The sequence below is a fragment of the Parus major genome, chromosome 5, assembly GCF_001522545.3.
Source record: "Parus major isolate Abel chromosome 5, Parus_major1.1, whole genome shotgun sequence".
NCBI lineage: Eukaryota > Metazoa > Chordata > Aves > Passeriformes > Paridae > Parus > Parus major.
This window is the reverse complement of record NC_031774.1, coordinates 47,716,966-47,738,082: the sequence shown is the minus strand read 5'-3', so window position 1 is coordinate 47,738,082 and position 21,117 is coordinate 47,716,966. Positions and strand designations below refer to the sequence as shown.

Here is a 21,117-nt window from a genome sequence, read left to right as displayed (position 1 = left end):
CTTAGGTTCTCAGTAAAAGAGAATCCCTCATGGGTATTGTGGAAGAACAAATCTATGAATGCACTAGAAAAGTTTGTGTGGTGGATTTCGGTTTTCAGTTCTTGTTGTTGTTTATTTGTTTTGTTTTAAAAGGCACAAAAGGTGTTCCATTACAATTTGTTTTAAACAGTATTTCACTAGATAGTTGGCTGACGAAAAAGCATTGCACCAGCTGCAAATGCTTTTTCTTTTCTTCCAATTTCTTGTGCTGTTAAGAGCAAGTGGTGGTGGAGTGAAGAACATATGAAGAACCTGGAGACACCTTAAGACATTTTAGACACCTTCTGCCAGTGGATTCAGTCCAAGGAGAGAAGAGGTTTTAAGGGACAACTAGTTTTTACTCACCTTTCTGTAAAGATTTTCTGCTGATCTGTATGCCCCATTACAAGGCATTTAACAAAAATAAGGCTTGAGTAATTTCACAAAACTTATTCAAATTACTCTAGAAAGTATCCCTTAACACCAGGAGGTTATTAAAGCAATGCTTGATTTCAGATTCTGTCACATGGCTGAATCCCAGCTTCAATACAGTTGCACATTTAAAATGCAATTTAAATAAACATTAAGGATTCAAAAATCCCACAGCATCCACTTAGCTCATTTAGCCCACCCTTCATACTTATCCATCAGCAATTAAAGACCAGATACCATGATGACTAAAAGAGGGTTCACAAGTTTTATAAGCGACTGCATTTTCTTTCAGTACTTCTGTATTTTATCATATATTTACATTTCAAATGAGGGAAATTTGAGACCAAATGTGTTTCAAGTCCATTCCACTGTACCGGAGCATTTTGTTCTGCTCCTTAAGTATCAAAGTAGTATCTCAATTCCTGTCTATCAATTAAATAATTGCAAAAGTCCAGAATTTGCTGTACATGCTTTGGATTGCAGCCAACACAAGATCCATTTGTTTCTGAGGAGCCGAGCACATTTAGATCTGGAATAAAAATATTCTGTGATGAAAAGGGGAGCAACATTTTCTTGCATTGCTTAGTCTGATTTCTTTTTTGTACTGCGGACAAAAATAAATCTTTGGAGCAGGAGGAGAGTAAATTTGGATGCAAACAGCCCTCAAAGTAACTAGAAAGCAAGTAACACTCCAGATGCAAATGGGGATGCCAGATGCACAAAACTAGAGGCAGGGTGATACCACACAAGACAAAGTTTAGTAGAGGATGTTTCAGCATAGCTGGAAAGATTAAGTGGAAAGAAGGAAAGAAATTCTTTACTAGAAACTATCCCCTGATAATGCCTCCAATCATGCATATAAACATGCTTTTAATTTGTAACACTATAGGATTTCAAATGTTTCATGAGTTGTGAAATTTACAAGAGCTATCATGCTTTAGGCTGAATCTGTTTTGCGTTTGCTAGATTACTGAGCCAAACACAATGAGTTTCAACCCAATGCAGCAGTCATGTGCTAACATTTTCCCTGGTTAATGTTTTCTTATGTATGGATGGACAATCAGTGGGAAGTGATTAAACAAACCAATTATTTATCTGCTATGTTTGGCTGCTTCTCCTCACCCTTCAGGAGATACACCAAGTCTGATGCAACATCTCCCTTGTGAAATATCTCAGTCATTTCTGCAGGCACACTTCTCCCATGTGGCTCAGCCAAAAGAGAGTGAATGCCACCAAACTGCTGTCTTCATGTATGGACTTGACTACTGATGTCTCAAAACCATTTAAGACTTCAGGAAGTGGTATCACTTTATATCACTATAAAATCCAGTATGTTTGGATTTTACTCAACAGAAGCTTTGCAACAGGAAATCACACCATGTATTGGTATTTATATGCCTGAATATAAATCATTAAAGTTGGAAAAGACCCTTAAGATCACCAAGTCCAACTGCCAACGCATCATCACCACCATGATCACAATTAAACCATGGCTCAAGTACCAAATCCACACTTCTTTTGAACACTTCCAGGAATGGTGACTCACCACTTCCATGGGCTGCCTGTTCCATGCTTGAAAATCCTTTCTGTGAAAAAAAAAAATCCTAATAGCTAAAGTTTCTATCAACAGAGTTTCAGAAATATCATTTCAGTCTATACAAAAAGTGAAGAAAAAAAACCCTAAAAATTGCTAGTGAAAAATAAATAAAAACCCCTTTCTGTGTATTTTGTCACACACTGGAACATGAACCATACAAGAAGAGGAATTCCTGCTAAGTCCAGTTTTACAGCTGAGGCTTTAGAATAATGACTATTATCAGGCAACTGATATGACCTTCAACACTTACACATGATGCTGCTAAAGCAAACTATTCTTGCTTAGGCAGTCAGAGGAGAAGCCTGCCTGGAAACCCAAACAATTCTAGAAATAAATGCTGGTAAAGCAATATTCTTAACAGATTGGTATAAATATAGTAACACATCACTCTTCCAGAGAGCAGGCTGGGGACCATAAAATTGCAGACCAGCATCCCTGCCAGAAAGATCAGGGAATTGCTCCCATGGTGTCCTGTTGGTAACTCTCACTCCCTGGCCTATTTTAAATCATATCTGAACATTATTCTAACATTAGTGTTACTACTGAAGCCACAGAGATTTAACTTAGTGTCAGCAGGGAGGAAAAAAACCCCAAAACCTAAAAATGTTAAGACAACATAAGGCCAGATTCTGATTGGAGCTATACTGAACACATGCATTAACCCCAGTGACTTCGGAGTAATTACACAAGGTTGCTAAAATTAGCATCTTGCCCATAGCACCGAGCAAATTAGAAATGCATAGACACAGATGAAAAGAGAGACAGCAAATGAGAGCAGCAAGACACTGCCCCCATGAAGTCTTTGCTGTGCTGCTGACAAGAAAAAGGAAATTGGGAGAAAAACCCATTCCATCCCAACTTCTCCCCGGGAGCCCGAGCAGGAGGGTGCTGGAGTGGAAGGTACTTTACAAGAGAGGGAGGCGTAGTGGAGAGCTCAGGAAGCCTTTCAAAAGGAAAGACAGGGAGTTTGCCTGCCAGGCAGGTTTTTGCAAGATCTCATCATTCTATTTATAACACCACATGCCATGTTACATTACATCACACCACGGCAGATGCACACCACATGCAACAAAACGCATTAGAAACACTGTGGGTTCTCTCCAGAATAAATGCCCACAGCTCGCAGTAGCAGCTTAAAGGCAAGTTTTCCAGGAAGGATTTGAAATTCCTTGGCAAGAATTCGTAACCTACGGAGTTAACTTTCACATTCTGCCAGCTCAGCACTTGAGAACTCAGAGCATCTATCAACACCACCCTGCTTTACATGCTCGTGATTTTAATTTGTTCAGGGTTTATTCTTGTCTTTTTCTCCAAGAAAAAAAACTGCAGTGCAGTTTTTCTTATATTTAATTGAGTTTTATTCCTCTATCAGAAGCTCATCCAGGCATCTTGTTTCATGCCATTAAAGCAGTCACTGGTAACACTGCAGCAAATCTGGGATGTCCCAGATGTTCTGGGGCAATCCACAGGCTTCACTGCACTTAGGATGGTGATTGGACATAACTCTGGACAGCCTTATCTAGTCAGACCTCTTTTGAAGTGAGGGTTGTATTGGTGTGGATGACCTCTGGAGGTCCCTTCCAGACTGAATTAAGGTTTTATGATTCTCAATATCTTTCCTAGCGGTGTAGGTACTATTAGCCACTAATATAATAACCACATGTATCACCTAAATTATTTACAGTATTAGCTTTGATTTGATTTATTGGGTTCAGAGTTCTCTTAAAGTAGAACATGCAACACTAGCTGATTGACTTGAACAAGTGCTTGTTCTTCACAGGAACACATTGATAAAAATGAGTCCAAAGTTCATTTCAGCTTCTGAAACCTGCAAATATCAATTGCAAAACAGCATGGTGAGGAATTTAATGAACAATTAAATTAAGCAGGGAACAATTGCAAAAAATGCATGCCATTGGTATAGAAATAAGATGAGATCAGAATCAAAAACAGGAGGAGGGAGGTGCCATCTCCTTCTAGGGCCGAGCCAGATATAGACAGCTTTGCACTGGTGCCAGTTCTTTGCCTTAGACAAAATGGAAGATAAACATGCAGTTCAAAAAATATCTCTTTGGAATCCCTAGGAGATTATGCATGAAAATCCTTATTAAATGCATATTACCATGTTTTGAGAAAAGGACTATATGAACAGACAATTAACTGAAGATTGCATCACAGCAAATGTGCACAACAGCACTGAAGAAAGATTGCAAAGGACACTCTCGGTTGTTATTCCCCACATTCTGTAAACATGATATTGTAAATGTGTTGGTGTTTGTTTACTACAGGATTTTTTTATAGAAATATTACTTTCTGTAGCATGCTCATTCCTAAGCAGGGTCTCCATTTCACTTAAGAGATGAAAAACATGGAAGTAGTAGTTTTGGCATGAATTTAGCAAGTGACATAAGGTTGCTAATAGTGCAACATTGTCCTGGGTCAGGACCAATTTGGAAGGGAACTTCCAAAGGGACGATTCCCTAAAGGGCAAAATTCATCAGGCCTTCCCCCTGCCTATTTGGGAGAAAAATCTTCTTCCTTTGAGAGAAGTGGAAAATACTGTTTAATTAATAAGCAAAGTCACAAACAAGAAAAAATGAATACTATTAAACAATGAAACCTCTCATTGTTCTGAAGAGATGGCAAATTCAGAAAGTCCTTCTGTGGACTGGAGAGAGGAGAGTCCCTTTCATGGGGGGGGTGTCCTCAGCTTTCTCTGAGACTCCCAGGGCTCAGGTCCATGTCCCTGCCACAGCACAGCTTGGGGGGCCCTGGACAAAGAGTCCTGGTGTTCCCAGACCAAACAGCTGAACAGTTCCAAAATCCTTCTGGCCTCAGCTAACTAAAAAGCCAACAAAAATCAAAGGAGAGCTCTGTCCTGCTGTCCATCTGTGCTTCAGAAAACACAGTCCAGAGAAGGATGTGGAGGAGTGAGTGCAGTTTCTGAAAACAAACTGTGCGCTTCTTCTTTCCTCCCTTTGCTCTCTGAACCAGACTTAAAGGTGCAGAATATAATCTCCAGCACAAAAAGAACAGGTGACTGGGGATACAAGCATCATAAAGGACAAACGTGAAGAAAATCTTAATGAGAATTAAGTAAAAGCAAGAAAAAGTTATGCAAGGAAAAACAAACAAACAGGTTTTAGAGATGTTTTGGAAAAAGCAGCCAGCATGATTTCATTCTGGTATTTTCAGAACATATTGTATTATCTGTATTTGCTCTGGTGAGTCAGGTAGCCAACCACCAGCCTCAGTTTTCAGTGTCTATTTAGTGTCTGAGATAAGCAGTGTTTAGTGTGCAGTGTTTGTTGATTCTAAGCATAAAAGGATCTCATCCCTCCACTCCAGTTAATAGGATTATATATGCCAGGCAATTTGTGGTGTGTCGAATGCCACATTGAAATCTTTACTGAAGTAATTGTTTAGTCTCCAGATTTTGAGCCACAATCATAGATAGTTTTTGCCCAGAGCTTGTCTTATGGAAAAAATAAGTAATATCTTAGGCTACCAGCAGAGCAAGTGAAATAGGTTTTTAATCAGTTTTAAATTTAAACCATTTAAAGCTATAACTGCTTACATTTCATCTTACTCAAAGTGTATCCAAAGAAAATAAGTGGTGTCCCATGACAAGAGACAGGATCATGACAGCTTTTGTGAGGAACTGCCCTGGCTCAGTGCCAATTGCCTGGACCTTTCCATCATATCAGGCCTAATACTACAAGTTCACTGGAGTGGAAGAGCCTCAAGGAAGCAGTGATTCATTTCTGGGAAAGCATTAGACAATAGTGGAAATTCAGAAAAGGGTACTGGGTCAACACTGATGCTTTCCCTTTCTCCAGTTCTCTACACCTTACAAGTGTTTTGGAAGAAGACATGGGGTGTTCTGGACTAAAGTCTGGTGTTTGAATCTTACTGTGTCTCCCCTGTTGTTTGTGCAATAAATGTTACAGCAATTTGCTGCCATTTAAAGAGGGTATTCAGGATCCTAAATTATTACCTGTGTTTGCATTCACATCACTAGTTAAACTTGACAAAGACTCTTCCAAAACAATAAAACTATAATCTTCAAGCAGGGATGAATGAGACTGTGTATGTGCCTGCTGCATTTTCAGAGCCCCACTCTTGCTTCACTGATGGGTGGGTGAATGAAGATGCCTCCTGCCTCTCCCAATACCAATTTCACCCAAAGCACACACTTCACCCTGCAAGTGTGGACCAGTGACAGAGTGGTCCCCAACAAGACTTCTCATCCCTCTGGCTTTCTGTGCACTTCTCTCTGAAACAGGGTCCTGCAGACAGAGCATCCCTGATCTGCTTCCTGCAGGCTGACCAGCTGTCACACTAACTCACTGCTGAGATTTGTAACCAGCTAAGAGACCACAAGCAACACTGGAGCACTGCTTCTTGGCTCACAAAGCTGGGTTTCCTGAAGGACAGTGAAATTCACCTGTAAATGCTTGGGGGGTTCTTGGTTTCAGTGTTCAAGGGAAAGGGAAGTGTCCAGCAAAACACAATACTGTTCTCTACAGGCTATATTTTTTCTTAGTTTAAAAAATTAAGTAGGATTGCTTCTCTTTAATCTCATCACCATCAACAAAAACTTGCTTGCAGCAAAATGCCCTACAAATTGACATGTGTTTCTCTATTTACATTCTTCTTATTCAGCCACATGTAGTCCTTCCACCAAGACTTGTCTGGAGGTAAATCAGAAGTTTGTTTGCTTCTAAAACACTGGCTGAAGCCTCTATCCAGAACCCCACTTCAAAAGACGATTGACTTGCCAATCACTATTTTTTAAGAAGTACCACTAGCAGTGTAAATAAACAGAATGACATACAGTATTTCCTTCTCAAACTATAATATTAATTTCACAACCCTTTCATCTCAATAGTTAAGAGATCCACCAACTTAATTATTCCTTTTCATAACCCCTCTTAAAATAACACTGTACTCATAGTTTTAGGTTGCTGAGTCTTGCAGGGTGGAGATGCTTGAAGTGGATGGCCACCAGTCTGGTGAGAGAAGTCTCTTCAGCCCCAGGAGCCATTCCTGGTTCACCAGCAGCCTCTGCTCTGGCACCAAAAGCAGTACAGCCCTAAGGTATGGAGAAAATTCCTGAAGGGCCTCCACAACACAAGATCTCTGCAGAAAGCCTCCTATCTCCAACTTCCTTAAGGTTCTAACTATTTTGGCCTGATAAAGGCTGCTACTGCTGTATGTTTAAATAACAACTGAGCTCACACACATGAGCTCAGCTAGTCTAGACTTCACATGTTCACAGCTCCTCACTCTGTAGCTCACTGCTTTCAGCCAGGCAGAGCTGCTTCTCAAGCACAATAAAACAGCATACTTAAAATGTACATTGCCAGCCTGCCAGACACTCCCTGCCTCTTCTCTTTCCCCTTCTCCATCACATTCCTCAGACCATCTCCCACACGGGCTCCTCTTCCATGGGGGGACCTGACAGAGGCAGTATTGCACTTGCTTTTAGCCTGAATCATCAGGTTTGAACAGGGTTCTGAGACCTTGTACTCATTGCTTTCATCCTCTTCCTCCATGTGAAAGGAAGACAGCATACAGCATGCTGTCCACATGGAGGGAGGAAGTAACAAACACAGTTTCACTCTGCAGTGAAGCTCACTAACAAAACTCTCACATCAGAATAAGGAGCTGGAAGGTGTCTTGTGTTCGGGCTCTCACAAAACATCCTCCTACTAGGCAAGCCTAAAGCAACCTCCTGCTTCACTCTCATATATGAAATGACAAGAGACTAATAATTCTGTTCTTGTTGCTGAGGTCAGTAATTTTGCCTGAGCTCTCTCCCTCTCATGGGATGCTTGTACAACTGTTGGAAGCCTTCTTACCATTGCTATGTCTGTCTCAGCAGAGGTTATCAGGAGAAATCATTGAACTGTTTATTTTGATGGAAATCCAGTTTGCTACTGCTTACATCTAACAGGTGCCAAGATGTGCATTCCTATCAGATTGGAGTGATAATGAGTCAGAAATACACAAAAAAAGTCAAAGAATCAACACAGCCTTAATCTACATCCAAATGGTCCTGAAGTGGAAATTAAAAACTTTTGTTCATATCATTACTCTTACACAACAGAATCTGCTTAGCTGATTCTCACTGGCCACAAATTAATTTATAATATATGTAAGTGAACAACTACATTATTTTTAGTTATTACAAATGCCACAGAAATTTTAATGGCAATAATTTTTTGGGGAAAATGTTGAGACAAATAGGATTTTAAATTTTTTAGGTATTATCCACAGCTGGAGAAAGAATATACCAAATGTTTTAACATATCTTTGCCAGTCGGTGAATAAGCTGTGACAAGGTAAGAGAACAGGCCACTTGAGTTGTTGGAATGCTTTTTCCTATGATCAAACCCAACTACATCTCTGTCAGTGGCAATATTTTTCCCCAGCCAGCACCTGGAGGTACAGATGTAATTTAATCCTGAGCCTCCCTTCCCCAGTAATTCCTCTTCAGTAACTTCCTAACAACTGTGCCCCTGTCTCATGTGCAGCACAAGCAGCAGGGAGCAAGGGCTGGACGTTCACTGGGAACACCCCTGCCAAGCCAGAGCTGAGGGAGAGCTGGGCCTGCTGCTGCCACGGCGTGCTTTGCCTCTGGTCAGGGAGATGTGGCCGCAGGCACAAACCCAGTGAACTGCACGAGCACTGACTAATAGCAGGCTGAACTCAAGCTAGGAAATATTTCGCATGACTAAGTACTACTTCAGTAGGAAAATAAACCTTTATCCAGAACCACCCAAAAACACTTTTCTCCAGTATGATGTGGCTACTGTCTTCAGTACAAAGAGACAGAGGAATATTATCCCCATTTTGGGATCCAGTCAAGCTGTCAGCACTTGACAAAGTCCTGTTTGCAGGTGAAGCTGCTTGCACTTGTCACACGTGAAAAATAAAAAATACATAAGGTCTGATCTTTTTAATTGAAGCTGATACTATTAACCTCATGCAAGTGTGAAATAAAAAGCCTGCACACACTTGGTTGGCCGATGGTAACCTCAGGAAGCAGCAGTTCAGCTGGAACTCTGAGCCAGCATTCAGGGAGATGAGCTACACAGAGACAGACCATTGGTCACATGGAAAATAGACAGGCAAGGAGAGTAACCAGCATACATTTCTCACATCTTCAGTCATTATTCTAGCTATATGGTCTCAGCTTCAGGTTTGAAGGCACCTTTTAAACAATTATGGCCTTGGCAGTTTTTATTGCATTGTTTATTTCTCTGAGTGGTTTATGTTGCACATTTTACTGAATCAGTGTTTCCAATATTGTTCTTCTGGACAGCAACTGATGTTTTCATAATCAACAATAGCTCTCAAGGTCTTTTAAAAGCATAAGTATTTATTGATACATAAAGTTATGGTTATGTAGTATTTTTTTCTCTTTCGTGATCCAAATATTCCACAAGCTTTTTCTTATTTGCTAAAATACAGAACGACAATAAAAACATCAGATATATTTGTAGAATTTTGGGAATGAAGACCTTTTCATTACTTTTATGTTATCTAATTTCAGTGGATTTGTTTTACATTTAATCCTACTGTAAACATACATAATATGTACTTGTTCCCTGTAACAAATTATGTTTGGGATTTAGTCTAGCCCTGCAATCTCTGGCAAAACATTTGCCATTTTTTCACAAGTTCCACTCAAACTTCCTTTTAGAAATTATCAACACCTGAGGGCAAAAAAAGTCATAAACTAGGGAAAAAGTATCCTGGATGATTTTCTGCCCTGAAACATTGAAGTGAACATAGCACAGGAAATATTCAGTGTGGCAAAATAAACCTCCCAGAGAAGGGTTAGAGACCCAGGCTCCAAATACTAAACCCATGGGCATTTATGTATGTGGACCAAAAAGACAGATTGATAGGAATTCGAGATGGACCATCTGGCTGTGTAAAACCTTACAACCCATACATGTAGAGATAACAACTTTCCACTCAGCAAACCTGCTCTGGCATTTTCATTGTTTGATGTCTTTCCCATTTAAGCTTTAACCCAGGCCCCTGGGTATTCAGCCCAACGATCTACCACAGGAGAAATTCCAACTTGCAAAAGGGTAAACAGGCATTTAAGATGGTACATGTCAGGCATTTTCAGAAATGCTCAAAATCACCCAGGATATATTTTTAACATTAAAGTCACTATGTAATCCCACACTGACATTCTCCTCTGTTATTTTTAGATCTGGAGCTTTTCAGGTGAAAACAGAGGTTGCATAAGGGCTGGAAAAAGAGGATTCTTGGCTCAGTTTAAACTGCAATGTAGATTTCTTTGCAAATGCCAAGATTATCTCTAACCTGTCACACTCTGCAGTTCTCTGATGTCATAACACTTGCTGCAATTTCTGCAGGTAACAATACATCAGAGGAATAGTCAAAAGGCACATGCTGGTATGTTCCAGACATACACATTGTCCCAAGTCTTGGGATCATTAAAGCAAATAGCAGAAGTTAGACACAAAAGAGGGCCAAAGACATGAAAGGGAGAACTAAGAATACTGCAGCCTTTTGCTGACACATGGGTGGTGCCAAGCAGAAAGATGTGGAGGGAGCAATACCAGGGCAGTGCTGTGTTCCCCCTGGCATGCCTTTTGTAGCTGTAGTGTCTCTGGAGCTCTGGGCTTTGTGGCTTTTTCAAGCCTAACCCTAAGAGGAGCAGTAAAAGTAGATTTTTGTTGAGGTGCCCAGCACATGCGTGGTGCCAAGAAAAAAGGTGTGGAGGCAGCAGTCTTTGGGCAGTGTGGTGTTCCTTTGTTGCAGTGAAATGGACCAAACCTTACTAAATCCATCCTAAAATGAAGAATTTCATGAAAGGAAAGGAAATAAAATCTCAAAGTCGGAGAACAAAGTGAAACAAACAGTCTGGGGTTTCCACAATTAGGCACTCGTGTAATCCACATACCAATGTGTTTGCATGATCTGTTCTAACAAAAGACATTAAGCACATGGAAAATACTGATTACTGAACTTAAGCCATAGCTTCAACATGAGATGGGTTTATCCTACTGTCCTGGTCTCCAGGTTGATGTCTTCTCCATGGCCTGCCCTTAAGTGAGGAAATACTGTCACCTCTCCTTGCAACCACTGTGTTTCCTCCCGAGGGGAAACTGAGGTACACGGAGAGGGACGGAGCTCCCCTGTGGCTGAGGCAGAAGGGATGGTGGGGATCAGGGAGAACAGCTGGCCCAGCCACAAACCAACCCATCGTGATTGAAAACCCCTTCAGCTTTTATGGCTGAGCAAACATGGGACAACCTGATCCACCATGGCACTGAAGGAAGTCCTGTTCAGAGTGACACTTTGGGCACTCATTAATGAAGTGAACACAGGGGTGTTCAACCCAAACTGTCTCCAGCTCAAGCTTACTTTTAATTAGGGTACAAGGACTTCAGTACCACAGAGGTTATGACTGCTAATGTTTTGTTCCACAATCAGATCTTAACAAAGTGGTGAAACAAAGTTCCCTGAAAAAGAAAGAAACTAAAAAATTGTTAAAAGGTTAGAAAAATGCTCTGAAGAATTCCTTAAGGAAGGCTCAAAAAAGACTCAGACACTGTAAAAAAAATCCTGCATCAAAGAACAAACTGCAAGGTGAATAACAACTATACTGTGTTCAGAAATTAAAGGTTGGATATCACTCTAGGGCTGTATTTGGAAGTTCAGGCAGAAAGCAAGTGCTGACAGCAAGGAGCTATAACTCGGATGAGATGGTTTCAAATGGGCCATCTGGCCAGCAAAGGAACAGAAGTGGCAATTGGAAAACCTGAAAAAACCTCATTATAGCACATCACAACTGAGACGATGACTCTGTTTCCAGCTCTCCTTGAGAAAGCTTGCCTAGACACACAGAACCCAGCAACAGCTTCCCTTGGCAGTTTGGGGAAAGAGAAGGAGGGAGGGAAAAGGGAAGGAACAAAAGGTTTCTGTTGTGGAGTCACACAATAAGCCATAATGTACTATACTTAATCACACAATATCTAAAGGAGTCTAGAGAACTGAAATCAAATTGCTCCAAAACACCAAATCTTAAAGGTGGAGATAAACTCCTTTTTGTTCAGTACTAAGAACCAATTTGTAGCACCTGCAGGAGGATGTTTCTAACACCATTTATTTCCCAAGTTTGATGAATACATCAGATCTCTGCTCCCACCCTCACTGTAGTATAAATAAGCATTTTGAAAAAGGTAGGTCAGCAGGCATTTCAGTAATTGCCACTCCTATGTCCTCTCACCTTGGGAATGAGCAAGGTGGGAAATCTGTTTCTGCTGGGATGTGGGGCAGACTGTAGCTCAGCCCTCCACAGCCTCTTCTGTGCCACAGCAGGCAATCTGGAGCCACGGACATCAGCACCCACAGTCCTCCTCGGAATCCACGGTATGTACCTTGCTGTTCACCAGCAACACTGAGGACTGGAATTACTGGAATTACCAAGACACTGGCCCTGTTTCTGGCTTCCTGCAAGCAGATGATTTAGCTTTTACTTGGTGTATTAACTTTAGGCAGTGGGAAATGTGTATCCTAAACATCTTTGAGAAATCTCGTGATGAAATTCCCAGTTGTTCTTTTTTGTAAAGTTTGCTTTGTCTCCACTGTTCTTTCTTTACATGATTTAATCTCCTTGAATGCTCTTCATAATTTATTTTTAAATTCCAGGCATTTTTATGCTTCCATCAATTTTTATTATATGTAGGATTTACACTTTTTTTCTGTACAATTCAGATGCATAATGCATTACTTTGGTTGAAAACTTCTGCAAGTTCTCTAAGGCTGCACAGTGTTTAAAATAAAATGATTTCCCACACTAGTCAGACCAGCAAATTTAATGCCTGAAGCACTGTAATAACATGGTTTTAAATAGACTGCTGAAATATTAATCTCAGTGTTCATTTTTCTTTCATTCTTCCTCTATTGTTTGACTTTTCTTTCTGTCTATGCTTCAATATCCTCTGGATATCATCACATCCACAGGATGATTCAGATGTTGGGAGAGCTGTATGTTTCAAGCCACACTGAGTTCCACATTCCTTATTCTTCACATGGAGCCAGTTTTCTTTGAAACAGCTCACCTGCCTTTCAAACATTGCTTCTCCAAGTTTAAAGATCTATTTGTATTAAGCTTTGTAATACTGTAGGTACCTTAGGTGACCAAACTGTAAAATTACCTTTTTTCTTTGGGCTTTTTATTTCTCTAGTTGTTCTGCAAAGTAACAAAGAAAATGGAAATGAGTCCCCTAGCAATCCTCTTGGTGCAGGAAAGGCATCAGACTGATGTTGTGAAATTGGGTAGCAAGAATAAGCAGCAATTTTGAACCAGTAGCGTTAGAAATCAAGAAAGGTATTTAAAGAAAGACTCAGTTCAGGCAATCTTCTGAAAAAAGTTTTATATTATATTTCAGGATGGACTGGCATTCCAACTGAGCTTAAATTGGTATTTACTTTCAATATGCAATTATTCAGTGCACAGAATTTTTTAATATCAATAATATAAAGCATTTTTATAGCTATGAATTTTTGTCATCTATCTGATTTAGTCAAAGGATTATGAACTGCCCATGAATGTCTTAAGGCTAGAAATGGGAAGTCTTCAAATCACCCAAGGACACAGGTTTGGGAACAAAGCCATGGTTGCAGAAATGGGAGGAAAAATTTTCAATAATTAACTTCCAGGCAAAGACATTTTGGCAAGAGGAATGGCAGTTGCCTCCAGTGCAGGACCACAGGTCTGGTGAGCAGAAAAGCCCTCCTGTGCCTGCTTTTAGCCAGAATATGCTTAGTCCAGCAGAGACAGAAGCTGCAAGACTGTGTCCCTTTGGATGTGCTGCGTACCCATCAGGCACACAGGCCCCGCACTGTAGCAGAGACAAAGATTTCACTCCTGGGTGCTGCTGGCAAGTGTCCTTTGGCTCCCTGGTTGAGCCTCCACCAATGCATCCAGCACAAGCCCTGTGCCCTGCTCCAGGCATGTTCCCTGTGTGTAAGCACACAGTGGTCATCCCAGACTTCTATGGATTTTATCCAAACTAAGTGTGCAAGGCCTGACCTTGACCTGTAAATTTAATTCCTACAACAAAGGAGACATTTGGTGCTGTTTGCTTGGCTGTCTCTCCAGCTGCTTCTCCATTGCAACAAAGGCGGTTTGATGACTGCAACTGAAAAAACACTTTTGGCTACTGAAAGGGATCCTTAAGATTATACCATGCCTTGGTGAGACACATGAAAATATTTCCTTCTTTCCTTGGGGTTTTATGCCCTAGTTAGGAGGGAGAAAGGAGGGAATTAACACAGAGATTAATGTAGTAGAATATCACTTTTTACTCAATTACTCTACACTGGAGTCAGATTCCTGGGAACAGAAAACAAAGATACTAACCCAGAGCCAAAAGTATCTTCTAAACTGAGCCACCCAACCTTTGGCATGGCCAGACCAAGTAGGGACAGAGAAGGACAAGAAGCCAAAGATATTTTCTCTTACTTATTCTTAGAGAAAAATAAACAAAGTGACTGCACTAGATTATTTTGGTCAAAGGGGTTCACATTCATATTCTTCTCAAAGTAATTTGATTACCTCTGCATACAGGTTTCATAACAACCAGCAGAGGAGAAACGAAAGGCACCAGAAAAGTTCCAGGTCCAAAATAGTCACAGCTGGATAACATAAGGGCTCTTTATGTCATTTCATAGATTCTGCTAATGGGTGGAAGGAAAAAAAAGTAAAAGACTCTTATAAATAAAATAAAAATTAAAAATTGGAGATAGAAGGGTACACTTAAAATTTCCAGCCACGAGCAGTCCAGTTCAGTTTTACTTTCAGTCTGCAATTACCTAGGACCTTATCTCATTTATATGGTAATAACTTGTCTCACGTTGGCTCGACAAGCAGAGAGAGCTCCGCCGGCTCCTCGAGCGCTCTGGCCGCAGCTCCCGGCGTGGGCGGCCGGTCCCACGGGCTCACAGTGCCCACCAGCATCGCCAGCAGCCTGCACAGCCAGGGCTTCCTCCTCCCTGGGCACTCAGAAAACATTCTGAGAGGTAATTGTTTGCCCAAGGAAGAGGAGACTTGCTGCGGCAGTTTGGAATGAGCTGCGCCTCAATAAGGAGCGGCAAAACTCACCGCAAGGTTCAGAAATTATTCCTGGGTGATTATTACAGCCATAAAGCTGTGTTTTCTTTAAATTCTAATTAAATCTAGACAAAGTGAGGAAAAATAAGTCAAAACTAATCTAGACATTAATGAGAGGTAAAGGCTTTGGTCTTTTGCAATTTCAAAGGTAATTACTAAGGGATGTCTTATCCCCTCACCACAGCTGAGGAGGAGCACGGAGACCTCTGGATTCCAACTAATCCTATGTTCTCAGATAAAATGAATGTTAGGCAGGTTGCAAACTAGCAAACATCAAGACAGAACAAGGAGCTTGAATAAAAGCAGTCCATATAGATAACAAACCCCACCATGATTCTCCTTCCTGACAGTTCAGCTACTCTAACGAGGCCTTTCTCAAATAAATTTTCTGTAGGCTTGCCCATTACTCATTTTGGGACACAACAGAAAATGTCCTTTTAGCAAGTAATTTCCCATCACAAACTAGGCAGCGAGGTGTGGTGATTGTATGTGCTAGAACTCTGATCATGTCACAGTGGGTTGTGTTTTACCGACTGCAATCATCAAGTACAGACCTCCAGCCCACCCAGGACAGAAAAGGTTTGATTTAAGGTGAGGGGTTTCATCACAGTGTATCTTTAATGAAAACCAGGCAGCAGATGGTTTGCTGGCATTGCTTTTTAAAAGGGTTCTCTGCCTCTCACTAGAAGAAAAAGTGTATTTTGAAGGCAATTTAGGGACAAGAAGACAACTAATGTCGTTTGTGTGAAAAGGAATCAGAAGGGAAGACAGGCTTTGGGTTATACCCCTGTAATATTACACATTATGCTGTTTGTTTCTCTTCCAGATGAGACAGGTGGACTTGAGAAGGATCAGGTCTCTGCCACTCTCATTCTCTGCAGGTTACAGGAAGGTGAAGCTTGCTCAGAGCACACTGTTGATGGACCACTGGGAGTTGCTGTTTTAGAAACACTGACTTAAAATGCTTTGCATTCAGAACAGTGAGTTTTATGTGGGATTTATCTACTGTATTTAAATGCAACAAGCAATTTGTACTGAATGCAATTATATACTTAGGATTGCCAATGCAAAACAAAGGATCAATGTGTTTGAGGTCTGTGTTATCCTTTTATACAAAGAATGTTTCACACAAATGCCTTAATCCCTACCACATCATGGTGAGCCCTGAGCCCCTGGAGTCTTTAAGATGACACTTAAGAGTTCCTGACCACCAGGAAGGGTTAGCTTTGCCCCACTTAAATCTCTAAAAGTGTCCCTTTAGCCACAGGTGCTTCAAATGCATGGTAAGAATATAAAATTAAGGTTAGCAGTTCAGAAAGGCTCTGAAAAGGGTCTCGTTTCTCTAGAAGAGAAGCTCTGCCCACCATCACAGCCATAACAAAACCCATCTATTTCTATCCCAGCAAAACTAATCCTAAATCCTAATCTCAGTCATGCTGGATCATGGACTGCTGAACTGGCACACAGGAAACTAAATGGCAGAGGCACAGGCAGAGAGGATGGAGATTCTTCAGTGAAGCACTGGTATTAAGATGCAAGCCATGAAAAGAGAAGTCAGATCTGGACCATCAGAAGCAGCCTTGAGAGAAATATGTGAATAGCAGACTACATAAATTGTTTTTCCTTAGCTGATACAAGCAGAGCTGGGTTTGTAGGCACAGGTCAGGAGATTTGGCTGTTAACTCTAAACACAGAGGATTCAGTCTTCTGCCAGCTCAGGAGCCAGAGAAAGGTTTTTGATAGTGAGCAGTTGCAAGTTATATCATCTTTTAAAAAGTAAAAATATAACATACAGAGGAATAAAACCTCTTATCAGCTGAGAACAACAGCATCAGTAATGAATTCTCACTATTAATAAATCCTGCCTCCAGAGCTTCTCCAGAAAGCTTAATAAACATTTCACTGTGTTCTGTTCTGAGAAGTAATCCAAAAGAAGACTCTGAAAATCTTCAGGAAATGTGAAGGAGCTGTTTGAAGTGTAAGATTTTAAAATGCTAATAGCTTTAAGGAAGCATTAGCACTGTTTATCTCCGATTGCACCAGGAGCAGAATATCCAGGAGGGTGATTTAATGAGCAAGACATCCAGTGTCTATTAAATGCTTCTCAAGCATAGTAGGATAATATTCCAAAGCCACTGAAACCATGACAGGGCAGCCTTAAAAAGAAGGAAAATTGGAATTTCCTCCCCCTTCAGTGGAATTCAATGGAATTCCCCCGCCTTCCAACATCCAACATGGATAAATTCAAGCCTAAAATACCACACCCCATGTCTGCATAAGGTAATCTCATATCACAGATAACATCTTGCTTCTGATACCTGCAGCACAAAACAAAAAACCACACACTCAGGGTAGAAGAAAAATCTAAGACAGGCATCTGGGAAGTTAAAAAACAGTTAGAGGAAACCTCATTTGAAGTTGTAATGAACAACCTAGTCTCTAAAGGCTTTAAATGAATATCTTCAAACACACTAGTAAACATTTTAAATATGTATTCACAGTCCAGTTGGATTCTAATGCTCCTCTGACGAATAAAGCTGATTCTCCTTCTCAGTAAATAATTCAGTAGCAAAGAATTGCTTGGCCTGGAAAAGGGATGAACAATGGGCCAAGACTTAAGATCGTTGCTCTTTCCTGAGAGATTTTGGCCTCAATTTTGACTTTGTGGGTGGAGGTTGCTGCAAAAGAGGAAGTCACACAAATAGTGTTTGTATTCATAACTGCAGTTTAGTATCCATTTTTTTCTGACCTTTATTCTTTATTCTTTTAGTGGAAGAAGAAAGAGTTGATGGCATGAAAAGAGAACCAAGAAACGTATTTTATATAAGCTCCTGCTACAGGAGAGTGATTTTCTTATTCAAGGACAAAGTGCAGTTCTGTTCTACCTGTTGTCAGGTACATTCATCTTGTGGTACAGTGTTGCTGGTATTAGAGACTTGGGAGTGCAAGGTACCCAGGAACTTCATCTAGAGCAGGATCCAGAAAGGAAATTACTATTATTCTGTGTTTCCAACTGGGGTTTTGTGCTTATTTAATGTTAGCACAAAGATACAGCTAAGTACTGAAGAGCAATATGATTAGGAGTGAGGGTAAGAGTAATAAAGCACTCCTAAAAACCAGGCAACTCCAGTTTCCTCCCTGCTAAAAGTAAGTCTTTTTAAACCAGAGATTTTAAAGGAAACTAAAACCTTTCCCAGGTTAATTCCATTAACTCTATATAGATCAAGGAAAGACTACAGTGAGTCTGAAGCAGTGACAAGGTAGAAACCTTTTGGTATGCACCTGAACCTTCCTTTCCAAGCAGCAAAATTCCAACACAACATGTTTCTCTGAAAAACTGAGATATTCACAGGAATTTGCAAATTATTAGCACAAGATCCTGCAAAGTACAAAAGCCACCCTGGGAGACCCACTGCTTGGATAAAAAATACAAAAAGAGGAGCTCTAACAGAAGTGAGGTGTACAGAGGCATGTTAAAAGACTCGTAACTTTTAGCAGCCAATTTGGTCCCCTTCTTTAAATCTTCCCAAAAAAATGAAGCTTTGTGTACCTCTAAAGTTAGGAGGAAGCTTAAAGACTAGATACACCAGTGCCTCACCTCATTCATCTGCCATTTTTTTCAAGTTTAGGTGTGTTTGGATCCAGCTTGTTTCTAGACAACTTTAGGAAAACCTTATTTCTATACATTATTTTCCACAAATAATTCTTTTTAAAAAAGAGCAAACAAAAAAGTTATTTCTGTATTATTTCACAAAGACTCCTCCTCATAAGTCAGAAAACTAGACATACACAAAACAAAATTATACATATACATATGTGTAACTGACCTTTTCTGTTTTGAACTTTATCCATGAAAGTTTGTTTAGCTGCATGAACAAATCTTCATGGGCGACTCCCTTCGGACTGTGGTCTTGGCACTAGAAACAAGGAGTGACACAACAAAAGGTTTCACTCTGGAGATAATGCTAGCATCTTAAAGACTAAGCCAGATCAGTTCACAAACTGCAAGTGCAAAATAAACTATAGAAAAAAAAAAAAGTAAATCAAAGCAGCAATCACTAGACAGTGTCTTTAAATGGAACAGTTTTGCACAAAGACTGAGTGCAGTTACTCACAGTTGCATTTTGTATATCCTCAGTTAAATCCCAGGAGAATCAGCCATCTGTAAAGCCCCCATCTGACAACTTCTGTCCCTAACATTTCCCCTTTACCCAGCCCCACATCACACCAGCAGCAGGTGGGCTGTGCCTGTCTCTTAGGGACTAGAGTTTGCTCCAGACCACAACTATCAAATTCTGCCCCACTCACTGCATTTGGGTGCATCCCCTCAGGTTTCCCCTGACACAAAGCAGAGTCACACAGCCCAGGTAATGCAGCACAGCTGCCTTGAGCCTGCAGAAGGGCATCACACCAGCTGAACCTTCATCCTGGCTCCTCCTTGGCAGCAGCAACCTGCTTTCATGTTCTGGCCCTTGTCACTGCCAGGATGCTGTGAAGGGCTGCTCCTTCCAGCCCTAGGGTGGGCTAGTTTTGTCTCTTCGAGAGTGTTCCTGCAGCCAGCAGCTACTGGGGAGCAGAACATGGACAGGTGGACAAGGGCAGAGGGGAGAGCAACACAAAGAAGGTGTCCCATGCTCAAAACACAAAGTGGTTTCAAGCATTTTCTTGCTTAACACTCTTATTAAGTAATACCTATATGGCACCTCACACACACTTTTGGTTTAGTTTGAGTTTTTTGTTTTGATTGTGGTTTATTTTTTGATTTTTTCCATATTGTTTGATTTTGTATTTTACTTAGGCTGTGCCCCAAGAAATGCTGGCTGTTCAGCTGGACCTTCCTTGTGTGTTGGGGGGACAGAGTGACAGACATGGTGCTGGGATACCAAAGGCACATGTCACTTTCCTATCTATTTTGATAAAGTACAGGCTCAGAAAGATTCTTCTTTTTTTTCTTCTTTTTTTTTTTTTTTGAGGGGACCAACACTTCTGCAAAATTTCTTACTGGAACTTCTTATACAAAACAGAGAAATCCCATCTGGATAATGCATGCAAGAGCTCACAACAAAAGAAAGGCACAGAGGGGCTTATGGAGGTGATCAGAGGAGCATTTTCTCATGACAGAAGGCTGGAAATCTTGTGCACAGTAAAACACTGACTGAAAGAGGAGACAATTGCAGTCTGTAAGGCATCTAAGAACTAACTACCATGACAGGAAAAGAACTATTTAATTTAATAGAGATATTTAGATAAAGATATTGCATGAAAACCTGCCACAATCACATCTATCCTGTAAACTAGAAGAAGAATTCCAGCTATTAGAAGGATGAAGCTGGGGAACTCTCTTCCCAAAAGCCATATTTTACAAAAGTAAAATAAGCCCCAAAAAATTAAGGCCTTAAATTCATACATAAGGTTTGTGTCAGAGAAGGGAATCAGATACTGCAGACTTAAATGCCAGGCCAGGTTCCCTAAAACAAAAATCAATATTCTGATCAGTGAGGGTCAAATGTGTGGAAAAGAAGGTTTTCTGGGTCAAATTTTGCAACCCAGTGTAGGTGAAGTGAGAAAATAAAACTAATGTGAGAAAATAGATTAGATTTTTCTAATATAAATAAACTGTTAATAAATAATAAATAAATTGTTAGTGGTAAATCAGTGCCACTAATCTTTGGAATGATTAAAAAAATATTTTTCTTTGAGGAAAATATTTACATTTCTGACACAGCATTACCATAGGATGCTACAGAATTAATCAAGATGGTTTTAGGCAGTTTATTTCCTCCTTTTCCATGACAAGGTAAACAATTTATTGATAACTCAGTGCATATGTTCTTCTGGGTTGGTTTTTTTTTCCTTTTAAATTTAATTTTTGGAATTATCAACACAGTCATGTCCTCAG

General features: G+C 40.4%; 1 long non-coding RNA gene across 2 annotated transcripts in view; it reads right to left on the bottom strand.

Moving 5' to 3' along the window:
* Nucleotides 1–21,117, bottom strand: part of LOC107206075 — a 159,902-nt gene that overhangs the window by 116,958 nt on the left and 21,827 nt on the right. The window contains exons 2-3 of one of the 2 annotated variants that reach the window (XR_001522255.3): nucleotides 19,046–19,135; nucleotides 1,997–2,036 (exon numbers count right to left, since the gene is read on the bottom strand). This is a non-coding gene — a long non-coding RNA (uncharacterized LOC107206075). The remainder of the gene's footprint in view (nucleotides 1–1,996; nucleotides 2,037–19,045; nucleotides 19,136–21,117) is intronic. The other variant, XR_001522254.2, reaches the window with a different exon arrangement.